Source organism: Lactuca virosa, chromosome 6, assembly GCF_052849685.1.
Source record: "Lactuca virosa cultivar CGN04683 chromosome 6, Lactuca_virosa_CGN04683_v6, whole genome shotgun sequence".
Lineage (NCBI taxonomy): Eukaryota > Viridiplantae > Streptophyta > Magnoliopsida > Asterales > Asteraceae > Lactuca > Lactuca virosa.
The window spans coordinates 169,509,818-169,528,740 of NC_136431.1; the positions used below are offsets into that span (position 1 = coordinate 169,509,818).

General features: G+C 34.7%; 1 long non-coding RNA gene across 1 annotated transcript; it reads left to right on the top strand.

The window, feature by feature from the left end:
• The first annotated feature begins 13,872 nt into the window (after window positions 1-13,872).
• Window positions 13,873-17,614, top strand: LOC145120876 (uncharacterized). Its single transcript, XR_013714407.1, has 2 exons — window positions 13,873-13,941; window positions 17,407-17,614. It is a non-coding gene; the product is annotated as an uncharacterized LOC145120876 (long non-coding RNA).
• Window positions 17,615-18,923: the final 1,309 nt, after the last annotated feature.

The window sequence follows — 18,923 nt, forward strand, 5'->3', positions numbered from 1 at the left end:
ATTCTAAACCTTCCAACAGTATATGACTATACTGGTTACTTATTCCCTGCAAATTTGTTAAACATTGAGAGGGTAAGCGGTGACGCTTAGTGAGTTCAATAATAGATACAATATAACATTATGCCATATATATACTTCAATACGGCAGAAGCAAAGAGGAACAAGAAACAACAAAGGCATATGTGAATCATGTGACAAACTTTCCATATTAATCATTGATTTGATTCAAAAATATACAATCAATGAGACATAACAATTTCCATACTTGATATACATCAATAAAGCTTTGGCCCAAATGGCACAGAAGACATACACTTTCTGATTAAACATTTTGGTAGATTTCAGGCTTTCAGCCCTGTCTAACCTTCTGCCAATGCCACAGAATAGAAGTCATTCACTTACAGAGACATGCTCTACATGGCCAGAGGCTGCATACCAGTACCAATGTGAATCTAAGTCCTTTCACTGATCACATGGTCAAAGGTATAACTTTGCTACAAAAAATAGCGAATAAAAATAACACGGGAAAATAACTCGGAATAATAAAACTGAAAAGCACATAGCACATATAACACATAACATACAATTGTTCCTATATATTAAACTCACCTTGAAATAACCGGGGGTCAAAATAATAATTTGTGCAGCATTTCGGCTCTAAATATGACTTTATTCGTCGAAAACCGGGAGATTTATTGAAAACCCGGGCCTTGCGAAGGTAGAGCTTCAAACCGAAAAGATAAATTTCTCGGGCTTCACGGACACTTTGGGGCGTGTTTCGGGTGTTAAAAATGATATCGGGGATTCGGGGGATGTCAAAATACTAAAAATATTGGGGTCAAAATGGCAAAAGTCTAAAATTCCTGGCAAGGCTCACAAGCCTTGTATTTATAGGGCGAGGATGTGAGGTCGGCCGATCAGAAGGGCGAGTCAGCAGCAGCGAGGGAGAGACACGCGTCGGACACGTTGCAGGCCTCGGACGCGACACCTGTGCGAGCTCGGATGCGACACGGAGCGAGGAGGCGTCATCTTCTAACTCATGCAAACCATCATGCACATTTATTGGTTTCATTATCCTTTCATGACATCGTCATTCCTGTATATGAGTAAGTTTTCTTCTCATGGTTGTATTTTTTAAGTCTTCTTCATAGGATTCTATCCTAAGAAGTCTGTATTATAGCTACATCTCAACAAGCTCTACTAGCTTCAACTTGGTTTTCTGTCATTCCTAACTACAACATTTCTTCTCATACAATACTATGAGTGTATTGCTTCTTCAATTAAGCATTCTACCTTACTTAAACAAGTAAGTTACTTAACCTTTTATTACTAAATGACTTAATTCACCATCCTAATCATGTATGTTAAAGTCGGCTTAACACATAATGGAACTTTCATAAGGATGTGATAGAAGTGAATCATCACTTAGTATTATTAAATACTAAGTCTGAGCATCCTGTATAATGTTACTACTTGAACTACATACTACATCACAAAATCTTGGCCTATTGAGTCTGAAAACTTCATTACCCTTTCCTTTGATCTTCATTTAATTATTCTAAATCTTGTACCACATAAATTTCGATACTGTCGAAGTATTTATCACCAGCTTCGGTTCTTCCGACTCTATAAACAATCACTGCTTCGATTGGAACAGCGATGGAACAACTTCATGGATTTGTACCAATACATTTATCTTGCCCAAACGTGTTTCAAACGCACATCTTTCTTCCAAAGATGTTATTATATGTCAAACATACTTTAAATGTATATTACCACTCTATTGGTATTAATACACTATTTACGATAACACTTCATATTTATTATTGTACGATATCTCGCGGTCGTTTATTTATAAACTTATCGATGTCAACTATCATAAGTCTCTTTATCACTTCGAAAAGTTTCATGTGAATTCTATTACAAAAATTCTTAGAATTCTGAACATAAAATTTTCTAAACCAAGGTCGGCAACAGACCTTAAACTTTCTCAAATAATAGCAATATAGGTATGAAACCTAAAGCATGCTATATTTACTTATCATTTAGCACTTAATAGAATATAAGGCATATCTCCTCTTAATATTCTAGTGCTTGTCCCCATTAGGTATTCAACCTAAAGTATACTAGATACATATCGTATCATCTTTACTTAACAATCCATGTTTAAATCTAGAAATTCTCAAAATTCCTAGTTCACATAAACTAATTCTCTAAATTTTTTTTTTTGAAGTAACTTAATATCTTAGAATACTAGGGTTTATCACTACCCAATACCCCACTTAAGTATTTTCTATGGTTTGTATCCATATATTTACAACGATTCCAGTTCATACATTGAACTTCCAATAGTTTAAGTATAAATATCAATCCATGTAATTTAGTTCACTTAAACCACCGCTCTGATACCATGACTGAAAGAACCCCTTTCTAAACTTTCATATTTCTGAAAGACCCAAACTTTCATACTTGACAATTGTTACTCCAAAACATCCTACATGCATATTTATAAAACAATATCTTACATTGATAAAGTGATTACAAAAGATTGGATACAAACCGACTATGTTTTAATATTTTACATAACTACCCAGGATATTGTAAATTTATACAAACATAAACCGAAATACAAAAGTAATATTACAACTATTCTAAACCTTCCAACAGTATATGACTATACTGGTTACGTATTCCCTGCAAATTTGTTAAACATTGAGAGGGTAAGCGGTGACGCTTAGTGAGTTCAATAATAGATACAATATAACGTTATGCCATATATATACTTCAATATGGCAGATGCAAAGAGGAACAAGAAACAACAAAGGTATATGTGAATCATGTGACAAACTTTCCATATTAATCATTGATTTGATTCAAAAATATACAATCAATGAGACATAACAATTTCCATACTTGATATACATCAATAAAGCTTTGGCCCAAATGGCACAGAAGACATACACTTTCTGATTAAACATTTTGGTAGATTTCAGGCTTTCAGCCCTGTCTAACCTTCTGCCAATGCCATAGAATAGAATTCATTCTCTTACGGAGACATGCTCTACATGGCCAGAGGCTACATACCAGTACCAATGTGAATCTAAGTCCTTTCACTGATCACATGGTCAAAGGTATAACTTTGCTACTAAAAATAGAGAATAAAAATAACACGGGAAAATAACCCGGAATAATAAAACTGAAAAGCACATAGCACATATAACACATAACATACAATTGTTCCTATATATTAAACTCACCTTGAAATAACCGGGGGTCAAAATAATAATTTGTGCAGCATTTCGGCTCTAAATATGACTTTATTCGTCGAAAACCGGGAGATTTATTGAAAAACCGGGCCTTGCGAAGGTAGAGCTTCAAACCGAAAAGATAAATTTCTCGGGCTTCACGGGCACTTCGGGGCGTGTTTCGGGTGTTAAAAATGATATCGGGGATTCGGGGGATGTCAAAATACTAAAAATATTGATTTTGGGGTCAAAATGGCAAAAGTCTAAAATTCCTCGGCAAGGCTCGCAGGCCTTGTATTTATAGGGCGAGGATGCGAGGTCGGCCGATCAGAAGGGCGAGTCAGCAGCAGCGAGGGAGAGACACGCGTCAGACACGTTGCAGGCCTCGGACGCGACACCTGTGCGAGCTCGGATGCGACACGGAGCGAGGAGGCATTGGACACACATTGGACCGAAGCTCTGGGTGAACCGGACTGCGACACGGGGCTACTGTTCATGCGAGGTGACGTGGCCGGCACTATTCATGCGAAAATTCTCGAAAATTGTGCCCAATCTTGTAAAATCCATAACTTTCTCATACGGGCTCCATTTTTGACATTCTTTATATACATGCGTAGGGAAAATTATGCTCTACAACTTTCGTTTAGACTTCGTCGGAAAATTTTGACTTTATTTTAATATTATTATTTTTAACAGACCGGGACTGGTAAATCTGTTAAAAACTCATAACTTCTTCATCCGACGTCCGTTTTCGTCAGACCTTTTACCGTTGTACTGCTAATGACGAGACCTTCGATTCTCGTTTAGGTTGTGTCGCCTAAAAATCACTCGATCTAAAATTCGAGTTTTTAGCTGTCTATAACTAAGCTAAAACTTAGAAAAATCATAACTTCCTCATACGAAGTCAGATTTTGGCATTCTTTTTATGATAGTTCTCGGTTTAACAAATACTACGACTTTCATTTAGATCACCAAGGCTAAAAAGTAGTTTATCAAAAACTCACTTTTTACGTCATTCGGTGTCGTGTCGGTTTTGTCGCGGATATTCGATTGGTCATAACTTCTTCGTTATAACTCGGATTTCGACGAGGTTTTCGCCTAAATGTTTCTAACGAGATTATCCACAACTTTCAATAATAAAATTTTACTTATTTCAAATTTTATATTTTCGCTAAATTTCACTATTTGGCTTTTAATTGGAATCTCATAAGACTTCCAATATTTTTTGAGTGATTCTAAACATAGTTTTACTTCATTTCTAGTAAAAACTATCTGTTAGAACTCAACACTCAATTTCCCATAATATTTCATAATATTATTAACTTTTCAAATTACATAACACGATTTCAGAACGTGTATGTTACAGCTATCATGCCGCCAGTTCCATTGAATGTTCGAGGTTTGGTGTTTGCGAAATCTTTGTACGTGCGGAATTTTGTAGGCCCTTGGTTCATTCCTTGGTTTGAGCTTCTAGTTCCTTGACCTTTACCGCCACCATTATTTCCATTATGAATATGTGCCAATGTTACGGTGACCGCAACCGATACTGCTGCCTGGAATGCAGCTGAGTTTACCTCCGGTGGAGGCGGTGGTGGTGGTGCCGTGTTGTTGTTTTTACGAATGTATCTTCGAGGAATATTCTGTCTTGGAATAGAAAGATGGTGAGTACATAGAAGTTCATGGTTTCGAGTTCCTTTGGCATATAGCGGTTTTAGTGGTTCGGTTATGCATATAACTGAATTCATACAATATCATGAAAATAGAACACAGAACAGAGAACAACATCACAAATAAAACATAGAACCATTTCAGTAATGATAAATTTGTAGTACAAAGCGTGAAAATTCACCTTAGAAGGCGTACAGTACATAGCGAAAATAAATCCGTCAGCATAACGACTCTATGAGTAATGTAGTCACTTAACCATAGAGTTGGTCCTACATACAATAGTACATGAAAAGAGAGTGGGTCCTATCGATAAGGGTCATGATACTCAGATGCCGAAGTGACGCACCAAAAGGTCGGCCAATTCACTCATCTCGGGAGTGATCTCATCCTCCTTCTGCTCCGCTCGAACTGCTCTAGCTTCAACCGCGAAGAGTCGTTGCTCAGGTTGGCTACTTCTTCCTCTAGAGAGCGTATACGGTCAGTAGTGCTCCCCTGCACTGTGTGCTGGTCTGGTATGATTCCCGAAGGGTAGAGTTCACTAGGGGTTTCCTTAATGTCTTCTCCTTTATCTTACTCCTCGTCAGACTCGCTATCCTCATTGTCCAAATCCATATACTCTTCAGGTCTCGCTTTTGGATTTTCTTCTTAAACCATTTCTGGTTCTCCTTCAATCCATCCATTGGCCACTAAGGCCTGGTAGTAGAGGCCGCCTTGTGTAACTTCAGCCATGGTGCCTGTGCGAACATGGAGGTGTGAGAAGCGTGTAGAAAGTGCACGTGCGACGGTTATATGATATCCCAAAATGCTCCTATAGTATTTTAATTGTTTATGTTTGAGTTTCTTAATAACTTTTTGAATACGAGGCTGGTATGTTTCTAGATTCATTGCCCACCATTATCACTCCCAAACACATGTTGGTCGTATTTTGAACAAATATAGTGGATCAGGCTATATTTATCCCCAATATGACTACATAATTGTCTGGGTTTAACCACGGTGTTCAATTCCTCCAAAGACTTTTATTGTTATTGTAATAATGCACACATAGGTATGTATTTTATTTTTGTTCAGAGTAGTTTAGTCCCAACGTATTTATAGTTGCATATCTTGTATGATTAGATATGCTAGTTCACTATAAACATTGCTCTGATACCAATCTGTCACACCCCCGAACCAGACGGCGGAAACATCCGGGGGTTGGGTGACTTCATCTTGTAATATCATCACAGTGTATATAATCGAATCAAAGACAACATCATCATCACACATAAAATATAACAACCATCATAGTTTACATCAATGTGTTGGTTTACATTCCAAATTTCAAAGCATGATGATAACAAAATACACAAAAACCCACATGTTCTTGATGTCCAACCTGCTTAACGATTCCCTGAGAATACAAGTTATTTTGAAAACGGTCAACATATATAATGTTGGTGAGTTCATAAGCATGTTTGTAAGAAAAGTTTTGTATCATTTGTAAACTTCCAGAAAATCCGATATTTTCCGCAAAAATTGTTTGAGCGTTTTGTTTCAAATATTGTATTATAGCACATGTGTTCATATTTTGAAAGTGTATAAAGAGAGTATTCCAGAAACTTCTATATTTTCTGTTGTAAGTAAAATGTAAGGTATCGTGTTTGTTCCCCAGAAAATCTAATATTTTCTGTCTGTAAAAGATTTGTAGTCTTTACACCATAAGACCCGAGTATTATAGAAATGAATAGTTCGTACGTGTATCAAAACTATAGTATAGGTATTCCGCAAAGTTATCGTGTTCTTAAACTCTATGTGAGTCGTTATAACCATGCTTGATATGACTGATCTGTCTGTCATGACGTTATTCAGGCGTCGACTTGTTTAAGGTAAGACATTTGTCACCCTAGACTAGCCTAGTCTAGCTATAACGAACAGCTCAGGTGCGGGGCTGTCAACCCCGTATAGATCTATACACAAACTCTCGCTCTCCCTCCAGGAGACTCTGGTTATAACTACAGGACTTAAGGTTGTACACTAGGTAGGTACGAATGAAAGAAAACGTCTCACAAGAACCTTAACTAAATTTACGCGAATAGTGTATCACATTGTTTACCGTTTTAACATAATGTTTCGAGTATGCATTTGATTACAAAACATTGGTGATGAAAATACCATTTGTTTTTATCAAAGTGTCGACTATTGTTTATTATTGGCCCAAATTAACATAAAATGTGTCGTAGGGTCCAATAAGAAAATCAATGGGCCTATAAGGCCCAAATAATATGTAATGAGAACACAAGGCCCAATTAAAGTGAAAATGATGTAATTAGCCCATTCGTTATTATAATGCATTGTTTTAGCTTAATATCAAAATGGCATAAAAGATCCACTTTTATTGAAATTGACATTCTTGGCCCAATAAACCGAGAATTTACATTACGAGTCCATTTTTGATAAAAATGACACTTTAGGCCCATTAAGACCGAAATTTTGATTAAAATGACATTTTAGCCCACTTTTGTTAGAAATAACGTTTTCAGCCCAAATATATTGGAAATGACATTTTTAGCCCAAATAAATTGGAAATGACATTTTCGGCCCAAATAAATTGGAAATGACATTTTCGGCCCAAATTTAATAAAAATGACATTTTAGTCCATAGAGGCCAAAATTTATGTTTTAGGCCCATTTTTATGAAAATTGATCATCTTAGCCCATTAAAACCGTGAAGGCCCAAATAGAAGCCCATTTTGTGAAGATTAACACTTTTGGCCCCTTTAAAACCATGAATATCGTAAAGATCCATTTTTTTTATCTAAAAATGACTCTTTTGGTCCTCTCAAAACCGTGAGTTAATATCAAGACTTCACTTTTTGTTTATTTGTCAAACTTAGCCCCTTTTACGGTTTTATTTAGTTTCCTAGTATTCGTTAACATGTTTAATCCTTTCAACTTCATAGTAAGTTTCATAAAGTAATTTAGTTTCCAAACATCACCAAGTTTTAGTAGATATTTCGAGTTTGGTGAAGGTTTAACATGTTTTCATAGCATAATCACAACATATAACATGAAAACACACACATACATGCATAAATACTTAGATCTAACACAAAAAGCAACTTGTATTCTCCCCCAAAAACATATTAAAACCGAAAACAAGGGGGTATGAACTCACTTTGATGATGAATTCGGTTTTGATGAAGAAGTGAAAGAGGATGAAGGTGTTTTCGGTCTAGCAAGCTCCCTTGACGTGATTTTCGGATTTATGGAGTTCTAGGAAGCAAAAATCACGAAATGAGGTGATTATGAGTGATAAGTTTATCATAAAATGAAGTTACACACCTTGAATAGAAAGTAACTTACCAAAAATGTATGAACTTTGATGAAGTGTTTCTTGAACAAACACACAAGCACACACAAATTTTTGAAGAGGAAGGATGATTGAGTTCTAGAGAGAATTTAGAGATGAGATGAAGTGTGAAATGGAGTGTGGAAGGTTGGAGGTCTCGGCCGAGATTTAGAGAGGGAAGAGAGTAAGAGAGTTAGAGGTTATTACATGGAGGAGTAGCTTGAAATTCATAGATATTTGGTGGTTATTGCATGGATTTCCATCATGCAATTATGAGGTGTCATGAATTAATCCCTTCATTTGTTTTTCCATTTTTACACACACACACACATATATATATATATATATATATATATATATATATATATATATATATATATATATATATCTATATATATATATATATATATATATATATATATATATAACCGAGAATGGGAGGAAAGAAAAGAACATGGATCTTGGGGTTGATATATCATTGGCCTATTAGGGATTTTTGATCCATGTGGGCCAACATATGAGTTTACGGCCCAATTAGTGCAAGAATATGGGTCGTCGGCCCATTGTAATTAAATAAGTGGTTTTCGGCCCAATAAGGCCCATGAAGAGTCTTATGGCCCAAAATACTATAGTTTAATGAATGTGGGTCCAGCTATGGCCAAAATGAGGTTTCTTAACCCAACATTATCAAGTTGAGGGTTTATTGGCCCATTAGGCCCAACAAGAGGATCTTGGTCCATTAAGAGTTTAAACCGGTAAATTTGAGTTACAACCCAAAGCTGAGTGAATATAGTGAATTGAATTAGGTTTAGGGCTTCACGAGTGAGTTTTGATTCGGATAGTTGTTTTTGAATGAGTAATATGTGTAACATCAAACTTGGAGTTACAAGATAAATCAAAAGTTGATTACATCTGGACATAATTTCATAGCCTAAAATGCCAGTTGTAACATTTTGGAAGATGGCTTACTTTGATTAAGTCTGTTTTGTGCTCATTAGGTAGCTACTTTATGTCGATTTTTCTTATACCTCTTATAGTTTTGAGAGGTTAAAAGGCTTTGAGGGCTGGATTTTTTTGGGGTGTAGTTCTAGATGAGAGACGAATGCAATATGTTATATGGGACAGACTAGCAGCCAAGGAGGAGGGGGTTTGGGAGTAGGGAGCCTTTTTTTCATTTAATAGGACTATGATGTTACGTTGGTGATGGAGATTTTATCATTGCCTTGATATTTTATGGGTTTCTGTTATGAAAATTTTGTATGTTTTAGATGGTGGGTGCATTTCTTTGATCACGGGAAGGGCAAGAACATGTCCTTGGAATGGAGTTATTCGTATGCTTATTTAGCTTACAGACAGATGTTTTGATATTCAGTATGTATGTCCTATCAAGATTGGGGATAGGCGGCATATGCCTTTTTGATAGGATCTGTGGACAGGCGAAGAGCCGCTTGCATCAACTTTTCATAGACTTCATGCTCTGGACACCTTTAGACATCTTAGTGTCAGTGATCAGATGTCTAGGGGTTGGGAGTTAAATACACTTAGACGTGTTCCTAGAGGTTGAGTTGAGCAGGAGCAGTGGTAGGATTTACTCTCGGTTATACAAAATATCTAGTTGCAGTTGATTCCTGATAGATTGGGTTGGATTATTGATACTGATGATACCTTTTCTGTTTCTTCTGCTCGTGGATATATTGATGGTAGTATGCTTTTTGCAGGAGGTGAGGAGACTCGGTGGAATAATTGGGTTCCCGTTAAGATTAACATTCTGATATGGAGGATTCGGTTACTTAGCATTCCTACTAGAGAGCGACTTTCTCATTGGGAGATTTTGGTAGAGTCGATTCTATGTCCCATCTGTTCTAGTAGAGTGGAGAATATTGACAAACTTTTTGCAGGGTGCACTGATCTCAACTTTTTGTAGGGTGCACTGATCTAATTATGATTTGGTCGCGCATTGCTATTTGGTGGTGTATTCGGATTTCAGAGCAATTGCCATTCATTCTCTTTTGTCGTGGTCTTCTTCTATTTCTATGAGAAATGGTCAACGTCAAGCATTTGATGCAGTAGTCATAACTACCTTCTGGTGTATTTGGAATTTTCAAAATTCCTCAATTTTAGGAGCGGCTAACCCATCAAAATACATGAGTTTTTATGATGTAGGTTATAGGGTATTTTTTGGATTTCCAATAGATGTAGGAAATCCAAGATCTGTTGGAACTCGTGTCTTCATAATCGTATGTCAACTACAAATTTGACGTAATGTTTCTTCTCTAGCTTCTTGTTAGTTTTAATAATATTTCCGCCGCTCATAAAAAAAATATCATTTGAGACTTGAATTTCTATTGTTGGTGAAAGTCTAACATAATCAAAATAATAATATTGTTTTAAAACTTTAAAATATATCATTTTAGATGCTTGGTCATTTACATAGCATTTTAAAGCTTATAAAAATATAAAAAGTTGTGTAAAAAAAGTGTCTGAAGACATGTCTTGGAACTTGTCTTGGTGCGAGTGCAAAATTTGGAAAAACAAAATAAAATTATAATAGAAAGGATGTTACGCTCTAGCAATTGAAAAGCAACACGACCCTAGAAAGGGTGTTATTCGGTTTAGTTTTTCGGTTTTCGGTTAAAACGGTTCGTTTTTATCGGTTTTTAACATTTTAAATCTAACCATAACCAAACAAAATAAGGTTTGTTTAATCAGTTTCGGTTTATTCGGTTATGGTTTATTCGGTTCAGTTTAACGGTTAAACCGAATAAAATCCAGCATGTAAAAATAAATAGTAAACTAAAAGAAAAAAAAAACTTACCAAACTATTACCAAACAAAGAAACTACATTAATATATAAAATATTATATTCAAGTTGTAGAGATAGATTAATATAATTTTAATCGTAAATGAAAAATGAAAGAAACGACTAAAGGTTATTTGGTTAATTTGTTTTTGTTTTTTAATACAAAATATAAAACAATTATAACTTTATAATGGTTAATAACTAAAAAGTCATGGAAATCTTAGTTAATTCGGTTTAACCAAAACAATAAAATTTAACCAAAAACCAAACCAAATAAGGTATTCTTATTCGGTTAACCAAACCAAATTAACCGAAAACCAAATAACCCGAACCAAGTAAATCAAATGTCATTTGTTTCGGTTTGGTTATTCGTTGTTGGTTTTTTATAACCCCCCTACAATCAGTGGCGGATCCTCACACCTCATTTGTTTCGTCATTTGTTTCGGTTTGGTTATTCGGTTTACTTATTAATACTTGTATTATATAACATGATAGGTTCATCTTTTTCACTAATTTTATGGCCCCTCCGGTTTATGATATATGACATTGAATCGTCAGCTCCAAAATAACAACACAAAAAATCAAGCTTATTTGGTGATAAAAAGATTCTATATAATTAACAGATTATCCGTAAATCACTGAAAAAATCAAAACCAAATCCTAATTTTAAAAAGATAATATCATACTCTATAAATAAACCCCGAAAACTATTATAATTTACATTTTATTAACACAATGTTTCAGAAAATATGAAACCTAAAAACTAAAGAACACTGCTGCCAGAAAAATTGCTCACCGGAAAACAATCCCGGAGTCTTCGAATAGGCCGGTCTTCTCACCAGAAAATACGCCGCCCAATAGTGAGTGCTCAATCACTCACTATTTCCTTTTCGCCCTTCTTGCACTATGTGTGCTATGTCTCTCGTCTGTTGGCCGTGCCGCTCGTGAACTGCTAATACGAGTCTTCGGCGTCTCCTCTTCACCTGCAATGTGATGACCTCCGTGCGCTCGGTTTCTCCGCTCCAATCTCTGTAGGATTTGTAAGCTATTTTCTTTTTCTTACACTTTCTATCTTTCAGTTTCTTTGTTAAATGAGATTATAACGTTAGAATTTGAGAATGATAAGAGACATAAGAGGTAATTGAATGTCTAAAAGCTGTAAAAGTAATTTTAAAGGCCGTGCAACAAGTACTATACATGTATTGTCATTTACTATTTGTTAGTTTATGACTTTAAAAAAAAAATTTAAAGACTCTTACGATAATCATAGGAAATTAATTTGGAATTTAGTTTTGTTTAACTGAAAAAATATATATTAATTGTTAAATATTTTATAATTATGAGTTAATTTTGTAATTTGTTAAATGTTGGTTGACTATAATTATAAATTTTGTAAAAAATTCAAGTAAATAATCTTACAATATTAAAAAAATTAAAAGATAATTCTCCGATGTAACAATATTTCATATTGTTTTTTTCTAAAATTTTGATATGTCGTAACTTTGAATAATATTAAATTTGTTTACATGATTTTAGTTTGAAGTTTTAGATTCAGCCCCTTAGTCCGAACGTGCATGTTCCGCCCCTGCCTACCGCCATGGGATTTTATTATCCTCTTTATGAATACATATTTGGAAAAACATGCAAGTCCTTCATCCAGAAAGAATATAATATTTGAATGAATATGAAAAACTCAAAAGGTAGTATGATTAAATGTAAATTTGAAAACTAGCTATTAAATAAGAGCCTCTTTGAGATGAAATGTTCGTGTAATAATGTAGCAGAATCTTCACCTTGTTGGACCGGCCCAGTTACCAAAATTAAACGTCCACCTCGATTACAAAAAACAAAGGTACCTATTTGCCCAACAGAGTATCAACATCAAAACATGATGTATATTCATTATTCAAGGATCAGAACTCGTCTCCAAATAACTGTTTGATATCCTTGGAAGAGTGATAAACAATTTTTAGTCATAACAACTCAAGCGTTAAATACAAAAAATAACAATATACTACCTTTGATTTGTTATTCATAAATCTCATCACAACACAATAATACAAATATAAACACCAATATTATCTAATTTATCAACAAAAAGCTAATACGTGGAATCGAGCCAGTTGAGTTCAATGTCTTGCGAGCAATAAACAAGTGAGTAGATAGAATTTAAGACTTATTTATTAAATATCTTAGCTTCGAGCACTTTTATTTTTCATATTGCTTTTAATGATATAGTAGATTTTAAAGTCTTAAACTTTATGTCGTTGGATGTAATTACACTCGAAAAAAGAATTTAAAAATATTCTATCATATTGAGATATACACATTTTATGATCTGAAATACTTGTTTTTAAAAGTTATTGTTTTATTTACATGTCATTTTTCCAAATTTACATGCTTCTTGAAAAAAGCATATCGGTTGTGTGTATATCATATCTTAAATTCTTAATGTTTTCATTTGGTTACTATGTGAATAGGTGTCGAATTGCCATAGGCTTTGCTTCTTTTTTTTTTTTTTTTTTTGTTACTAAAAGAAGAAAGTTATAGACATTGATGTCACGAGTAGTGTTCTTCATTTTAGACCAAGACAAATGAAGACAGTTGTACGGATTATGTTTACCCTTTTTATCTGTACTTTCATTATCATTTCGTTCAAACCTATTCCTACTTTAGTCATTGCTAGTCCCCACCCCAATGTACACCTTATCACTTTACAGCAACACCTTTATCTGTAGATTTTACGTATTTTACGTATTGCAGACAGATACGGTGGTCCTAAAGCCTATTTATTTCACCTATAGCTCTCTTTGTATTCGCTACATTGCAATAGAGCTCCGAAAATCTCCCTTCATATCAAAATGCTCATATGGAATATAATCAGAGATCTGCTCCAGGTTAGATTTTTTTTTCTTAATTAATCTGTTTTCATTTTCATAATTTGTAATTTCAGAGTCTTGTAAACGTAATGTTGCCCTGGTACTTACCAAGACAGCTATGATCACCATCTCTGCTTTATCTTGTTTTTTCGTACATTGTTGATACTTCTAAGGTTTCTTAGTTATACACTTTTCTTTTTCTTAGTTGACAACGTGAACGCTATGACCACCGTATCTAAGTGTTATATATTGGTCATTTACATATATGCAATAATCCTTGAGACTAATTTAAAGACTCTAGAGTTTTTGACGCGGTCATATGCATGGGTGTACAATTTCTTGTCCAAAATTTGTGGTTTTCGACAGCAAGTTTATGGGTTTCCCGTAACAAAGGAATATTAGACTCCTAATTGTGAATGTTGTAACGCTTTTTCATCCCTGGCCTCTCGCTAGTTTTATTATAAATTTTTTCTGTTCAACAAAAAAAAAAAAGATTCGTACTTGTGAGAGTAACACAAGAATGGGAGTCCAAGATGAGCAGGATATGACAATAACACGAGATCTTTAACTATGAAGGCCTACGACTATTCCCAAAAGGTGGAAGGAGTGTGTCTGGGGTGACAAATTTAATTTCACTTGTAACACGTAATTTCAGAGATTAAGAGGTGATATAGAGGACCAAATTATCCAAAAATCTCAAATATTTAATATCCTATATATTGCAGTGGTACTTAATATATTTGTAGTTTTCCTCTCCTATCATCTTTTTGACGTTGATATAGCATAATAATTTGGTCATCAAAATAGATTTAAATACTCGCAATTTAGGAAGATAACCAAAGCTTGTTTATATGGCATTTAAGATTTAATGTGCTAAAGACAAACTTGGGCACGGGATGCATCTTGCATCTATCGCAGTTAGTAACCAAGTGAGAAGCAGACGATATTATGGTTTGGTAGAAGGAATAGATGGGGGGGGGGGGGGGGGGTGGGGGGGGGGGTTCTTTTTGCAAGACCCGTTGCTTATAAAGTTTGTAACATTTTATGGTTACCCAGATATAATATCCACTTTTGACGATGCAAGATCTGCGAGGGTTGACATAACGATTATTTCACTAGCCACTATGAGCTGGGACACACTTATAATATATCCCTATAGTCTTGCCCACGCGAAATGAATATTATCTTAGTTATGTCGGTTATTTCTTTGTTAAAAGACGTAAATATACCTCTATAGTTGATGAATACATCAGAAACATTAAAAGTAGCAAGTCTAGCAAAAGGAACACCCCGTCTAGCAATCCTTTGTGCCAAACCATAATAGTTTGCGTCTCTATAGCTTGTTTACCTACTACGATTGACGCAACATGAGTCCCGTGACCATGTTTGTCTCTAACAGAATATTTGAAGCCATGGAAACGAGCTCAATTATCTTTATAAGGGTTGATTGTGAGCATTTAAATTTGTTTTAAATACACATTATTATGCTAGTGTAACATACACGTTCAGTTATCGTGTTTTGTTAGTTTAAAAATGAATATTATTAAATATTATATGTTTTTGAGCATTGAGTTCTAACAAGATAGTTTTATGAGACTTGAAGTAAAACTATGTTTAGAATCATTCGGAAAGTGATGGGAAGTCTTATGAGATTCCAATCAAAAGTCAAATATTGAAAATTAACGAAAATGTAAAATTTAAGTTGGAAATAAGTAAAACTAATGTTATTGAAAGCTGTAAATTATCTCGTTAGAAACATTTAGGCGAAAACCTCACTGAAATCCGAGTTATAACGAAGAAGTTATGATTTATCAAAGTTTCGCAACAAAACCGGCACGACGTCATATGACGTAAAAAGTGAATTTTACGATAAACTACTTTTTAGCCTTTGTGATCTAAATGAAAGTCGTAGTATTTGTTAAATCGAGAACTTTCATAAAAAGAACATCAAAATCTGACTTCGTATGATAAAGTTATGATTTTTCTAAGAATCGGCATAACAGTGTGCAGCTCGAAATTCGAATTATAGATCGAACAATTTTTAGCTGACACAATCTAAACGAGAATTGAAGATCTCATCAATAGTAATTCAACGGTAAAAAGACAGATGAAAACGGACGTCGGATGAAGAAGTTATGAATTTTTAACGGACTTTTCCTGTCCCGACCTGTTAAAAATTTAACTTTAAAAATAAATTCAAAATTAGCCAGCGGAGTCTAAACGAAAGTTATAGAGTATAATCTCACCTACGCGTGGATATAAAGAACATCAAAAACGGAGTCCGTATGCAAAAGATATGAATTTTTTAAGTTTTAAACATAAAATTCGAGACTTATCTGAAGCCATACGCCCAGCGTACTCGGACTAGGTCAGAAGTTTGCCATGTCGCCTTTTTCTTCGGACGGAGGACACATATCTCGCACAATTGACACGTCAATGACATGAAGCTTCTACGCCCAGCGCACGAGAATACGCTCAGCATAGAGCATCAGAAGCCAGTACGCCCCGCGTACCTAAAGATTACGCCCAGCGTAATGCTGGACTTCGGTTACTATAAATAGAAAATGAGACTCTCTGGATTTTGTTTACAAATTTCACACATTTACACCCTCTACTTTCTTCTAAGCTATCCTAACACCCACGAAGCCTAGGGAACTACCCTAACACCCGAAGCAAGCCCCGGAGCACCGAAGACCCCGAGAAAATAATATTTTCGGTCGAAACTCTACCCGCACAAAGCCCAGTTTTCAACAAAAACTCCCGGTTTCGTCAAAGAAAGTCATTTTTAGAAACGAAGTGCTGCCCAAATTATCATTTTATCATTCGGTTATTTCACGGTAATTTCAATATAGGGACAATTTTATGTTATGTGTTATATGTGCAATGTGCTTTCCTGTGTTATTCAAGTAATAGTTTTAATACCTTTGGCCATGTAGAGCATGTCTCGTATCACTTTGGTATTGGCTTGGTGCCTTTGGCCATGTAGAGAATGATTCGTATCACTTCGGTATTGGTATTATGCCTTTGGTCATGTAGAGCATGTCTCGTATCACTTTGGTAATGGATTTGTGCCTTTGGCCATGTAGAGAATGACTCGTATCACTTTGGTATTGACATAGGGCTAGGTAGGGCTGAAAGCCTGTATATGCTAGCAAAATGATAAGAAGAAATGGTATTTTCTGTGTCTTTTGAGTTGGAGTTTTTATGATGTATATCATGTTGAAATCATTGTGTCTCATTGACCGTAAATCTTTGAATCAAATCATTAGTTGATATGGAAATCCTGTCATATGATACACATATGGCTTTGTTGTTCTTTGTTCCTCTTTGCTTCTGTTATATATATATATATTATATATATATATATATATATATATATATATATATATATATATATATATATATAGCATAACGTTATATTGTAACTGTTATTGAACTCACTAAGCGTCACCGCTTATCCCTCTCAGTGTTTAACTATTGCAGGTAATAAGCATCCAGTATAGACATGTACTATTGGAAGATTTAGAATAGTTAATACTATTACTTTTGTACTTATTGCTTATGTATGTTTACGAATTATAAATTCCTGGGTAGTTATGTATTATATATATAAAACTTTGTAAAAATATCGTTAGTCGGTTTGTGTCCAGTCTTTTGTAATAAGACCATATATGTAAAATATGTTTATGAATATGCATGTAGCATGTTTGGAGTAATAATATTAAGTATGAAAGGGGTCTTTCAATCGTGGTATCAGAGCAGTAGTTTAAGTGAACTAAATACCACGGATTGGTATTTAGACTTAAACAGTTGGAAGTTCAATATATGAACGGATTCATTATAAGTATATGGATACAAACCATAGGAAAGAATTAAGTGGGGTATTGGGTAATGATAAGTCTTAATATTCTAAAGTACTAAGTTACTTCAAAATTAAGAGCATTAGTTTAAACGAGTTAGGAATTTTGAGGATTTCTAGACTTAAACTTGGATTGCTAAGTGATGATGGTACGATGTGTGTCTAGTATACTTTAGGTTGAATAACTAAATTAATATTAAATAGACACAATCACTAGAATATTTTAGGAGATATGCCTTATATTCTAATATGTGCTAAATGATAAATAATATAGCATGCCTTAGGTAGCTTACCTATATTGCTATTACTTGAGGAAGTTTAAGGTCTGTTGTCGAACTTGGTTTGTAAGAGGAAATTTTATGTGTTTGAAGTACATTTGGACGAGATGAATGTTTTGGTGTAATCCATGAAGTTGTTCCACCGCTGACCAGATTGAAGCAGTGATTGCTTACGGAGTTAGAAGAACTGAAAATGGTGATAAATACTTCGATGATATCGAAATTGATATTGTGCAAGATTAAGAAGAATTCAATGGAGATCAAAGGAAAGGCTAACAAAGTTTTCAGACTCAATAGGCCAAGACCTTGGCAAACATTGTAATGTAGTATGCAGTGCGAGTGGTATGGTAAGAGCTGATATGTAACCATGTACAAGATGCTTAGATTTAGTATTTAATAATACTGAGTGACAATTGACTTCTATCACATCCTTATGAAAGTTCCATAGTGTGCTAAGCCGACTTTAACATACTTGATTAGGATGGTGAAATGAGTCATTTAGTTAGGCTGAATGACTTACTAGTCAGAGTGAGGTATAGTACATAGTTGAAGAAGATATACACTCATAGTGTTGTATGAGAAGAGATATTGTTGTTAGGAATGACAGAGAACCAAGTCAAAGCTAGTAGAACATGCTGAGATGCAGTTAAAATGTAGACTTCCTAGGATAGATTCCTATGAAGTAGACTTAAAAGATACACCCATGAGAAGAAAATTTTCTCATATAAAGGAATGATGATGTCATGAAAGGATAATGAAATGAATAAATGTGCATGGTGACTTGCATGAGTTAGAAGATGATGCGGATAGTTGGAGACCGTTTGTCTCCACACTACTAGAATAAATTCTGGTGTAGTGTGTCT